The sequence below is a fragment of the Canis lupus genome, chromosome 19 (genome assembly GCF_003254725.2).
Source record: "Canis lupus dingo isolate Sandy chromosome 19, ASM325472v2, whole genome shotgun sequence".
NCBI lineage: Eukaryota > Metazoa > Chordata > Mammalia > Carnivora > Canidae > Canis > Canis lupus.
This window is the reverse complement of record NC_064261.1, coordinates 34,056,056-34,069,592: the sequence shown is the minus strand read 5'-3', so window position 1 is coordinate 34,069,592 and position 13,537 is coordinate 34,056,056. Positions and strand designations below refer to the sequence as shown.

The following is a 13,537-nucleotide window of genomic DNA, read 5'->3' as shown; positions in this document are numbered from 1 at the left end:
TTTCTCTATTCCACCTATTCTTGCCTTACTCTACAGGATAGCATTGTCAGTACCCTGAATAAAGATGGTAATACTGAACTTCTTTCCAATTAAAAAAAGACTTCTAAATATAAATATATATTAGTATTTATTAAATACACAGACATATCATGCATTCATAGACATACACATGTTGATAAGTTTATGTTATATATAAATGATTAAAGTGCTGACATATACCTAATATTATACTACCTATGTATATATACATAGACACATTTTAATCAGATTAAGTGAATATTCCTCTATTCCTAGTTCTCTAAGATTTTATATCATGATGATTTTGCATCTATGGAATGATCATATAAATTATCTTTTTAAATATGCTAATATGCTGACTAGCATTGATTAATTTTGTAACTGTTGAAACAACTTTACATTCCTGGGAAAATCTAACCTGTTCACAGTGTGTTATCTTTCCATGCATTGTTAAATACTTTTGCTAATATTTTAAATCTATATTTATGAGTAAGATGAGCCTGTAATTAGTCATTTTCACATTTTCCTTGCCATCTTTCAACATCGAAGTTCTGTGAGCCTTGTAAAGTGATCTAAGTAGTAGTTTCTTTTTTATACTATCTGGGAAGACTTTAGGTCTACATGAAATCACAGGTTTCTGAAATATTCAGTGGAACCTATTGATGAGGCCATCTGCACCTGATGTTTACTTTGTGAAAATATTTTTGGCTACTGATTGATTTTCTTTAATAACGCAATTCAAATTTTATATTTTTTCCTATATCAATTTGTAGCACTTATTTTTCTAACAATTATCCACATTGTCTAAATTTTCAAGTACATTGATACAGTTTTGTATATGTTACTGCCTTAGCAGAATCAGCTGTAATGATGTTCCAATTTTCATTCCTGATTCTGGCTGTATGTGCCACGTTTCTTTCTTCTTGAATACCGTCACCAAAGGCTGTTCAACTTTATTCTTTGAAAGAACTACATTTTAACACGTCTTTGTATTTATTTGTTTTTTTAATTTATAAATTAATTTCAAACTCTTACAAGTTCACTATGAGAAATGGAAATTGTGGGCAATCTCAGTGGCACAGATGTAAAAATTCGGGAAAAATTAATAAACAAAATTGAATGCGGAGTAGAAAAGGTAATGTATTTTGAACAAGTTGGATTTCTTCCGGAGATAAAAGTTTGTTTCAGTATTAGAAGACTTTGCTAATATATCATATTACTAGATGTAAGAGGAAATCTCATGCTCATCAAAGCTGCAGAAATATCACTTAATAAAAAATATATTGATTTATAATGAAGTTCATGTGCAGTTAGAAACAGAAATTAAAATATCCCTTACCTTCATGAAGGGTTTATGTCCAACATTAATATGAAATTAAATGTCAAAACACTAAAGCATTTCTTTTAAGTATGAAATAAAGCTACATTGCAGTAGAGGGTAGCAACAGTGCCATAAAGATCGAAAGGGATGCAGAGTTCCAAATTCTACCAAAATACTACACATGTTCTATATATAAGCAGTAGCATTTAGAAAGCCATTTAATAATTAGCTCCTGATATTCAATATACAAGAAAAATCTTCAAATGAATCATTAATCTAAATACAAAAATTGTACTGTATTATTTCTGGAAGAAAGCATATGTGGATTTCTCTATTAAAAAAAAGAAAAGTCTGGATTCACAAAGGTATTACTGTGAGTAATTTAAGTCTTCCACAGTGTGTTCTACAAGGCATGGATTGTCAAGGAAAACTAGCATTTTTTCAAGGTGTTATGTGTGAGCTTTGAACTTAATAATAAATGTTAATTCGAGTACTCTATTGTGGTAAGTTTCAATTAGTAATAAGCTTTTGTCCATACTTATATGGACAAAATCCATGAGTTCTTTGTCTATGTCGGTATCTTTAATAGTTTATATCAGTAAAAAAATAAATGTGGAACTATTCTTCAATTATAATGCCATAAAGATAGAAAAAACTTTAGAGGGGCACCAGAATCTTTAAAGATTCAGTTGGTTCAACATCCAACTCTTCATTTCTGTTCAGGTCATGATCTTAGTGTTGTGAGACTGAGCCTCAGGTCAGGCCGCATTGATAATGGGGAGTCTACTTCTCTCCCTTTCCCTGTGCCCCTCCCCATCCCCATCCTCCACCAATAAATAGCTCTTTAAAAGAAAGAAATAACTATAGAAGAAGTTTAAGTATATAAGATTTGTGTAGATTTCTCTCTTTAAAGAAATAAAATGATAGATAATTTTGCATCTCAATTGTGTCCTGGTAAAGCTCTTCTTTCAGCATCTAAATGTTTATAAGGATTTTTGGAGCAACTGTCTTTTTCTATATTGGCAAGTTGGACAAGAAGGTGTACATACACTCACACACACACACACACACACACACACACACACATTTATTTACTTACATCAGCAATGGTGGGGGGCCTAGGTGGCTCAGTTGGTTGAGGACCTGACTCTTGATTTCAGCTCAGGTCATGATCTCAGAGTCATGAGATTGAGCACTGTGTGGGGCTATGTGCCCAGAAGGGTGTCTCTCTCTCTCTCTCTCCCCCCATTCACACACACACTCTCTCTTTCTTTCTAAAATAAATAAACAAATCTTTTAAAAAATGGTGATTTTAGGACCATGTATTGAAAGGTATGCCTCATTTACGTTGTTAAAAATATCTGTCAGGTAAGCCAGCCTATGGATAAATATCCTTTCTTTAAAAGATAGGGGAAGGAGGGAAGGAAGGAAGGAAGGAAGGAAGGAAGGAAGGAAGGAAGGAAGGAAGGAAAGAAGGAAGGAAAGAAGGAAGGAAGGGGAGAGAGAAAAGAAAAGAAAGGAAAAGAAAAGAAAGAAAAAGAGAAAGGAAGGAAGAAAAAAGAAAAGAAAGTACTTGACTGTGGTTGAAGAAAGATTTAGGCTTGAACTTTAGTTGAAATAATCCTTGTCTTCTTGAGAGCCAGCAAACTTCTTTGTGGTAGTGAAGCACTTTTGTATTCTATCTCCATGTCTTGACAAAGTAGTTTTTTAATGATAAAGCTGATGATTTTTATGGTGGTTGACAAAACTTTCAGGGTTGTTGGAAGAATCTTTAGTGCCAATGCATGTCTCTGTAAAAAGCAACATATGACAACTGTATGAGAAGCTTGCTTTTCTGCTAAAGTAGAAAAAACAGAGGCCTTTTCAAGTATGTCAGGAGCTTTATTTGTGGCAAGAGGATGAGGTTTTTATTTCCAGTGAAAGTTATCTTTTTGGGCAAAAAAGAAAACCAAGAAATATCTTTTAGCCATTTTCAAGATTTTTTAAATGTTGACTGTCTTAGTAGCTTTTAAAATGGACATGCCAACAAGTGAATTTTTCTTCCTTGGCATAAGCATACACCGAAAGAATAATAACTATACATATATGTGTGTGTTTATATGTATATAAAATCTTTAAATATATAAAAATATGTATATAAAAGGAGATGGTAGCTGTGGATGTTTTACCCAATTTCATATTGAAGGAAAGTAGTGAGGCTGCCAATACTATCCAAAAGTTAAAAGACATATCAATTGAATATAGAATACATTTAGAATTATATAAATATATATAAATATATATATAAATATAGAACTTCTATAAAACAATAGATAGATAGATGATAGATAATTCATAATAAATAGTACATATTTGGAACATAGAAAATCATTTAGAAAGGGAATCTCTTTAAAGCCTTTCCCTCATGTCTAGAGAAAAGCTTGTTTGAAAATTTTCTGTGAGAAACACGGCATCATTTAAATCTCTGTAATACTACTGTTGAGCTTTTTGTTATTGTTTGGCAATCGAATAAGTAACTGTACTGGATGTTTCAAGAAAAGATTTTAAGGAGTGCTAACCCTACTTAATCTTGGAAGTGTCCCATTGGAAAGTGTAGAATTCTCATTTGAATCAGTTCCATTTTATAAAAATTAAAAATTAAAAAGAATACAATTAACTTCTTTCCAAATCTTGATCAATGCACAGTTATAAACAGAGAACACTGAACTAAATGTAGCTAGCAGGGTCACCAATATGACCATATGCAGCTTTACCTTATGGTAGTTAAATGGCTCCTAGAGGGTTCACGTGAGGCCAATTATATCATAGATGTGTCTGAACATACATTAACTATGATCATATGACTTCTGACAGAGAGTCCAGTAATTACTGTAATTTTGAAGAAGTCAAGAATACAACTAATGTTCTTAAATATTTGGAACAACTATAAATGACTATGAAAATATACTTAATTTTTATTGGTGACTAAACTATAGGAACTGCTAATACTAATTTTCTTTATTTTAATTTTTTCTATGTTCATAATTGAAGAAAATGTGAAATTTTGGCTAGAGATTAGTAAAAATAAAGATGTAAATTTTCCTCCTTGCAAGTTTAAAGACATTAAAAATCTATTCATACACATCTTTCATTATATATCCCTGCTTTATATATCATTATATAAATTTTACTGTATTTTTAAGCTATACAGTAGACATTTATTTTTATTATTTTTAAAGTATACATGTATGTTATATGAATTATTGTATATATATACCATCTACAACAATAAAATATGAATATAGTTATCATATTTTGGGTTATTTTATTATTTGGACATTGATTGATTAAGTGTTCTCACTTGCATAAATGTCAGTCATTTCCAGTGGTGAGGTAAAAATTGCCAGTACTTTCCCACTTTGGATATATATTACCTCATGATTTTCAGGATGTATATAAACAACTTCATTTTCTGGAAACATTGTTTGTTTGTCTTTCCCTACATTCATGAGGAAGTGGATATGTGATCTCATACAGGTATGTTCAAAGCTCAACATATATACAACTCCAATGAAAGGATTAATTTGAGAACTTTTTAAAATGATCCTTTATTACTGTTTATTCCTTCTTGCATTTTTTTCACAATTTTTTTTATTTTAATATGATTGCTTAACTCTACTTTGGAAAGCAATATGCAATACATTAGAAAAAAATTTAATATATAGGAAAAGAAAAATGACTCTAGAACGGTGAAGTCAATCTAGATATGCTATACCTCACTAAATATTGTATATGCAATCAGATAATTTCTTCCTCATCCATTTGTGGCTTTCAAAAAACAGGCAATACATAATACACGTAAATATTTCTGTGAAATGGAAATTTAAGCATAATAATAAAGTTACAACTTTATCAGTTATCAAAGACACATTTCCAGGCCACTCTGCAATTGTCAAATGAGACTGAATAGAGCAATGCAAAGAAATTGCTCTGGGCGGATATGTAAATAATATTCCTAGGTGATACCTTAATTTATAAAGTATATGGAAATGCTACTGATCTATGAATTGGCCATTATCTTAAATTGCTTTATCTAGTTGTGATGATGAATTAAATTAAGCCAGTTACAATCTCTCTTTTCCATATGTTAAGAAGAAGAGAGATAAGGAACAGCCTTAGATCAAGAGATAATCATACAGGGAGTGAGGCCTCAGGAAATGGCAGAGTGAGGTGGTTAAATAACAGGTCCCTCCACTGAAACAATCATTGACTGGCAATACTGACAGATCAAACTTTTGCATAACTCTGGAACTTAATCTAATCCAATATTTATAACAACCAGAGGACTACTTAATGAAGAAAAGGACAGCTGAGCTTTGGTAGAGGCATTGGAACATTTCATTCATATAATTACCATATGCAACTCCCCCAGCATAGCAGGAATGGCAGCCATGGGGATGGTAGCCCACATACCTGGTGCAGCTTGATAGAGCTGGGTGCTAATAGGGATCTTATTTTTAAAATACTATGGTTGTATATTTTGACCTATCCAGTTGTCATAGTCAGTTTGGCCTACTGTAACAGAATACCATAGACAGGGTGGCTTATAATCAATAGAAATTTATGTCTCACAGTTTTAGAGACTGGAAGTCTGAGATCAATGTGCCAGCATGGTCAAGTTCTGATGAGGACTCTCTGCTGGGTTACAGACTGCTGTCTTCTTGTTGCATCCTCACATGGTAAATGAACAAGGGAACTTTATGGGGCCTCTTTTATAAGACCACTAATCCTATTTTTATAAAAGTTAACACCTTCATTATCTAATCATTTCCCAAATATGCCACTTCTAGAAACCACCATATTAAGGATTAGGTTTCAACATATAAATTTTGGGAGGACACAAACATCATTGTATAGCACTGGTGGTTTTCTTAGGGACCAGGGCTGAGGCTAACATTTATTTTTCTGCTGTTTACCCACCAACCCCCCATCAGGCTGGATTGGCTTTCTGAGTAGTAGCAGCAACCATCAAAAGATTTAAAGACATACACTATGCCTACCTGAGGCAAGATACAGTGAATGGGACAAACAGCAGACAGTTCTAACACCTGGGAAAGATGTAGGTCAAGAAGAAGTTTCTTGAAGAAATTAAAGTTCAGAAGAATCTGTTTTCACTGGACAATATGAAATTCAGTGTACATGCTCAGGGCTTGAAGCAGTCTCAGAATAGACTTAAGAAGATGCTAGGCATACATGTTTGAAGAATTTGTGGGATCTTCAAAAGCAAGAGATGAAGGCTAAGACAGAGTTCTAAGTGGCCTGGATTAGCATTGAAGAGATGCCTCAGCTCAGAACTGATCCAAAAAAAAATCTAGACGGCTAGTTTTTTTCTCTTTTTGACTCCAGGTATTTAAAGAAGTCTTTGTCAGGTTGAGTATTGACTGCTAAGAAAATAGAATGTAGAATTCAGTGACCATGAAGCAGAAGGAATGGAGTCTTTGCATAATTGTTTTTGAATTTATCAAACAATCCCTAAATAATTAATATTAGCAAATTCTGGGGAAGAAGTTGACTTCTTGGAGAATTTAATTTCCAGAATTACTACATAAAAATATTCAAAAGTATTCAGTACTCAAAGAAAGAACCATAGGCATAAAAAGGAATAGGAAAGTATGGCTCATTCACATGACAATAATAAAGTGACAGAAACTGCTTCAGAAGAAGCACACACACTGTACTTACTAGACAAAACCTTTAAATCAGATGTATTAAATGTATTCCGAAGGCTAACAGAAACCATGGATAAAGAAATAAAGGAAACCAGGAAAGCAATGTATTAACAAAGTAAGAATCAATAAATAGTACTAATAGATCCAAATAGAAATTCTGGAGCTTTAAGGTTTAATGACCGAAATAAAAATTTCTCTAGAGGAAAAAAAAAAAATCACTAAAGGAATTCACCAGGAGGTTTGAGAATGCAGAAGAAAGAATCAGCAATCTTGAAAATAAGGACAATTGGAGTTATCAAGTCTGGGGGGCAGAAAGAAAAAAACAATGAGGAAAAGTGAATAGAACCTGAGGGAGCTCTAGAACAATATCCAAAAGATCCAGGATCAAGGAGTCTCAAGTAGAGTGAGAGAAAAGGGGGGGGGGGGGGGGAAATAGTATTTGAAGATATAATTAAGGAAAATATCTTAAACTGTTGAAAGATTGGAACCTACACATCCAAAAAACTAAAAAACAACTTGACACATTATAATCAAACTGTTGGAAACAAAGATGAGAGAACCTTGAAAACAGCATGAGAGTAGCATATACAATTATATGTATATACGAATATTTCTTTATTCATTCATCTATTGATGGACTCTTAAGTTGCTTAAACCTCTTAGCCATCCTGAATAACCCTGCATTGAACATTGGTATGCAAATATCTTTTCAAGATCCTGCTGTGTAATCCTTTCTGTATATATCAAGAAGTAGGATTGAGGAATTATATAGTAATTATATATATATATATTTTAAAATTTTTTGAAGAACCTCTATACTGTCTCCCATAATGGCTACACCATTTTATTTTTTTTCTTAGAAGATTTTATTAAAATTCAAATTAGCTAACATATAGTGTAGTATTAGTTTCAAGAGTAGAATTAAGTGATTTATCATTTACATATTACACCCAGCACATTTGAGCACTTGTGCTCATCACAAGTGCCCTTCTTAATGCCCATTATCCATTTAGCCCATCCCCCCACTCTTCTCCCCTCCAGTAAGCCTCAGTTTGTTTTCTATAGTCAAGAGTCTCTTATGGTTTTCCTCACTCTCTGTTTTTTATCTTATTTTATTTTTCCTTCTCTCTCTTCCCATATGTTCATCTGTTTTGTTTCTTAAATTCCACTTATGAGTGAAATAATAAAGTATTTGTCTCTCTCTGACTAACTTATTTCACTTGGCATAATACTTTGCCATGTTGCAAATGGCAAGATTTGGTTCTTTTGATGGCTGAGTAATATTCCATGGTTTATCAGTCTTTAGCCATTGATCAGTCAATAGAGATTTGGGATCCTCCCATAGTTGAACTATTTTTGACAGTGCTATTATAAAAATTGGGGTGCATGTGCCCCTTTGATCAGTATTTTGCTACCCTTTGGATAAATACCTATTAGTGTAATTTTCTGGGTCATAAGGTAGTTCTATTTTTAACTTTTTGAGGAACTTCCATAATGTTTTCCAGAAGGCTGCATCAGCTTGCATTTCCAGCAACAGTGTAAGAGGGTTCCCCTTTCTCCACATCCTTGCCAACATCTGTTGTTTCCTGAGTTGTTCATCTTATCCTGAGTTGTCCATTCTGACAGATGTGAGAGGTGGTATCCCATTGTGGTTTTGATTTATATTTCCCTGATGATGAGGGATGTTGAACATTTTTTCATGTGTCTATTATGTCTGCACAATTTTATATTCACACCAACAATGCACAAGGGTTCTAATTTTTCTGCATCCTTGGCATGCTTGTTATTTTCTATTCTTTTGATAGTGGCCATCTGAACAGGTGTAAAGTAATATCCCATTGTGGTTTTGATTTGCATTTTATGAAAGTTTAGTAATGTTAAAAACTTTTTGTGTGATTGCAGGCCATTTATATATCTTCTTTTGAGAATTATCTATTTATGACTTTTGCCCATTTTAAAATCAGGTTATTTGTTTTGATGTTATTGAGTTGCTGAAGTTACTTACATATTCTGGATATTAACTCCTTATCAAATATCAAGTTACTTACGTATTCTGGATATTAACTCCTATATCAAATATAATATGATTTTTGCAAATATAAGTTTGTAAACAGTTTCTCTGATTCTTATTCTGTGGATTTCTTTTTCATTGTATTGATAGTTTCCTTTGCTGCACAGAATTTTTTTAGTTTAATGTAGTTCCATTTATCTAATTTTACTTTTGGTGCCTGTCTTATGGTGCCATCCAAAAGTAATTGCCAAATCCAATGCCCTGACATTGTCCCCTATGTTTTCTTACAGGATTTTGATAGGTTTAAATCTTATGTTTAGGTTTTTAATCCATTTTGAATTATTTTTTGCATATGGTGTAAGGTACAAATTCATTCTTTTGCATGTGGATGTCCAGTTTTCCTAAGCTTGTATGTTGAAAAGAAGACTGTCATTTTCCCATTATGTAGTCTTGGTACCCTTGTCAAAGATCAGTTACCCATATACTTAAGAGTTTATTTCTCAGCTCTCTATTTTGTTTCTGTGCCAGAACCACATTATCTTAATTAATATTGCTGGTATTATTTTTTGAAATCAGAAAGTGTGAGACCTCCAATTTTGTTCTCTTTTTTCAAGGTTGTTTTGAATATTAATAATCCCTTGAGATTCTGTATAAATTTTAGGACTTCTTTTTACTGTTTATGCAAAGAATGCCACTGGGGTTTTGATTGGAATTGCATCAAGTCTGTGGATTGCTTTGGGTAATATGGACATTTTAACAATATTAAGTCGTTCTGTCCATGAACATGATATTTATTTCCATTTATTTGATTTCTTTTAGCAATATTTTATAATTTTCAGCATATAAGTCTTTCACCTTCTTAGTTAAATTTATTCCAAAGTATTTTATACTTTTCATAATATGGGAAGTGGAATTGTCCTTTTCAGATCCTCAATGTTAGTGCACAGAAACACAGTAGGTTTTTGTATGTTGATTTTGGATTCTGCAATTTGCTAAAATCATTTATTAGCTTCAACATTTTAGGGGGAATCTTTAACTTCTTTACATGTAAGATCATGTCAATTATGAACATAGATAATTTTTCTCCTTCATTTCCAATTTGATTGCTTCTATTCCATCTATCTATCTATCTATCTATCTATCTATCTATCTGTCACTTATTTGTTTCAGCTAGGACATCTAGTACTATATTGAATAGTAGTGGCAAGAGTGGGCATCTTTGCTTTGATCTTGATTTTAGATGGAAAATTTTCATGTTAGTTGTAGCCTTTTTTGTTAGTGGAGATTATTATTTTGAAGTATATATTTCTTCTATTCCTGAGGGTAAGAGTGTCTTTATTATGAAAAGATGTTAAATTTTGTCAAATGCTTTTTCTTTGTCAGTTGAGATCATTATGTGTTTCTTGTCCTTCATTCTGTTAACATGGTGTATTGGATTGATTTGGTATGTTGAACCGTCCTTTATTGCTATAAATATCCTGGTCAGGGATCCCTGGGTGGCGCAGCGGTTTGGCGCCTGCCTTTGGCCCAGGGCGCGATCCTGGAGACCCGGGATCGAATCCCACATCGGGCTTCCGATGCATGGAGCCTGCTTCTCTCTCTGTCTGTGTCTCTTCCCCTCTCTCTCTCTCTCTGTGACTATCATGAATAAATAAATAAAATCTAAAAAAAAAAAAAAAATCCTGGTCATGGTATATAATCCTTTCAATGTGCTTTTGAAATTGTTTGGCTTGCATTTTGTTGATGTTTTGCAACAAGATTCAAAAGAGATATTGGCCTATAATGATCTTTTCTTGTATCTTTGATATCTTATTCAGTGATTTTGGCCTTAAGAAATGAGTTTGAAACTTTTTTTTTTTTTAATTGGTGTTCAATTTACTAACATACATTCAGTATGCTAGCTGCAGGTTTGTGGCCTTTATTTTGTTGAGTACATTCACTCTGTACCCACTTGGTTGACAGTTTTTATTATAAAATGTATGCTAAATATGGTCAAATGTTTTTTTGTTTCTATTGAGATGATCATATGATTTTAATCCATTTTGTTTTCCTTCATTTTATTAATATGGTGTATCATGTCGATTTGTGGATACTGTGTAATCTTTGTATCTCTGGAATAAATTCACTTGATCATTGTGAAAAAAAAAAAAAAGAAATGAGTTTGGAAGTGTTTCCTTCTACTAAATTTAAAAAAATATGTTTAAGGCAGATTGTTCTTAATTCTTTAAATGTTGGGTGAAATTTTCCAGCAAAATCATCTGGTCTTGGGTTTTTTTATTTGGGGCAAGGGGAGGTTTCTGATTATTTCAATCTCCTTTTAGGTTATATGTCTCTTTAGGTTTTTAAAAATTCTTTATGATTCAGTCTTGGTAGGTTTTATGTTTCTAAGAATTTATGTATTTTGTTTCTCAATTACCTAATTATTGGAGTAATTGTCATTATAGTTTCTTATCATCCTTTTCATTCCTGGAGTATAAGCTGTAATGTCCCCTCTTTCAGTTTGAATTGTAGCTACTTGAGCATTCTCTCTTATTTTCTTAGTCTAAGTATTTATCAATTTTGTTGATCTTTTCAAAAAGCCAACAACTTTATTATGTTTTCTATTATTTTTATATATTTCATTTATATCTACTCTAATCTTTTATTATTTCCTTCCTTCTGGTAACTTTTGTTTGTTTGTTCCTTTTCTAGTTCCCTGAGGTGTTTTGCTAGGTTGATGATGTGAGAACTTTGTTCTTTTTTATATATGTGTTTATTACCATAAACTTCTCTGTACCATTTTAGCTGCATTTTAGGGTTTGAGATGCTGTAATTTCATTTACATTTGTCTGCATATCTTTCTAATTGCCCTTATATATTTTTGACCCATATGTTATTGAAGTGTGAAGTGTTTTAATTTCTATGTATTTATGAATTTTCTTAATTTCTTCCTGCTATTAATTTTTAGTTTCATTCTGTTGTGTTCAGGGAAAATACTTTGGATGATTTCAATTTTCTTGAATTTGTTAAGGCTTATATTGTGGCTTAACATATGTGTATCTTAGGGCATGTTCCATGTGCACTTTAGAAATACATGCATATACGTCAGGTTTGATTCAAATCTCCTATTTCCTTATTGATTATTCTGGTTTTTCTATCCATATCTGAAAGTAGAGTATTGAAGTATTCTATTATTTTTATGTCACTTCCTTTCAGTTCTGTCAATGTTTGCTTTATGTGTTTGAGTATTTTTATGTTAAGTGTGTATATATTTATTATTACTATATCTTCCTGGAGAATTGACCATTTTATCATTATATACTGCCTTTTTTGTGTCTGGGGACAATTTCTATTATAAAGTCTATTTTGTGTCATATGAACATGACCATTCCTGTTCTGTCCTTTCACTTTCAGCTTCTATGTTTTTTTAAAGACATATGAGTGAGTCTCTCGTAGCAGTGTATTGTTGTATCTTATTTTTTTAATCTACTCATTCACTCCATATCTCTTAATTGGGGTATTTAATCCATTCCATTTAAAGTAATTATTGATAAAGAATGAATTACAATTGCCGTTTTGTTGTTTTCTGTAGGGCTTGTTTTGCTTCTTTTTCTTTTCTTTTATTGACTATTTTTAGTGACATGTTTTGGTTCTTATTTCTTTTGTGTATATTCTATAGATGTTTTCTTTTTGGTTACCGTTATAATTACATTAAACATCTTAAAGTTAAGATAGTGCGTTTTAATCTGGCATCAATTTCAATCACAGACATTAAAGGGTTTTTTAAATGGCAGCCCCAGGTTGCTCAGCGGTTTAACACCACCTTTGGCCTGGGGTGTGATCCTGGAGACCCGGGATTGAGTCCCACATCAGGCTCCCTGCATGGAGCCTGCTTCTCCCTCTGCCTGTGCCTCTGCCTTTTTCTCTCTCTCTCTCTCTCTCTCTCTGTCTCTCACGAATAAATAAATAATCTCTTAAAAAAAGTTTTTTAAAAAGTCAATAATAGATGAAAGAAAGTCATTTGATTGATAACTATACCTCTTCCATTTTCTTCAGGTTGTCAGTCACATCGTTAATTCTTTTTCCTCTGCCTTAGATCATAGAAGATTTTGTAGTGGCTTGTAGTTAATACTAAAAATATGTTAGCAAAATATAAATAACACATCAATATTTTTTAAGGAACAATAGGTCAGACAACACAGGAGAAATAAAATGTCAAGATATGTAAAAATATTTCAGCACTGTGCCTTTATCTACTAATCTGTTTAGTCATAGGTATATTTAGGCATCAATCACTCAGCAATATGGTTAGATTATAGTTATTTTCCCCTATTTTGATAATTTTGATCTTTTCCATATAAAATATATTTTATTAATTTGTTTGTTCAATACACTAACATAATTACTACATGCCAGGCATGGTGCTAAGAACTAGAAATATAGTAGTGAAGGAGAGTTATTTTTCTTCTATCATAGTGCTTACATTCTATTGGAGAAGGG

At 32.3% G+C, this 13,537-nt stretch overlaps 2 long non-coding RNA genes across 18 annotated transcripts in view; one reads left to right on the top strand and one right to left on the bottom strand.

Annotated features, from left to right (window-relative positions):
* Nucleotides 1-13,537, top strand: part of LOC112648220 (uncharacterized) — a 191,404-nt gene that overhangs the window by 98,381 nt on the left and 79,486 nt on the right. For 11 of the 16 annotated variants that reach the window (XR_007403907.1, XR_007403908.1, XR_003128829.3 and 8 more), the window contains exon 5: nt 5,953-6,057. The exons of the other annotated variants lie outside the window; for them this stretch is intronic. This is a non-coding gene — a long non-coding RNA (uncharacterized LOC112648220). The remainder of the gene's footprint in view (nt 1-5,952; nt 6,058-13,537) is intronic. 16 annotated transcript variants of the gene reach the window in all.
* The window catches only part of LOC112648269 (uncharacterized), a 36,853-nt gene continuing 25,962 nt past the window's right edge, over nt 2,647-13,537 (bottom strand). For both annotated transcript variants that reach the window (XR_003128881.3, XR_003128880.3), the window contains 2 exons: nt 13,076-13,168; nt 2,647-3,129 (listed from right to left, as the gene is read on the bottom strand). This is a non-coding gene — a long non-coding RNA (uncharacterized LOC112648269). The remainder of the gene's footprint in view (nt 3,130-13,075; nt 13,169-13,537) is intronic.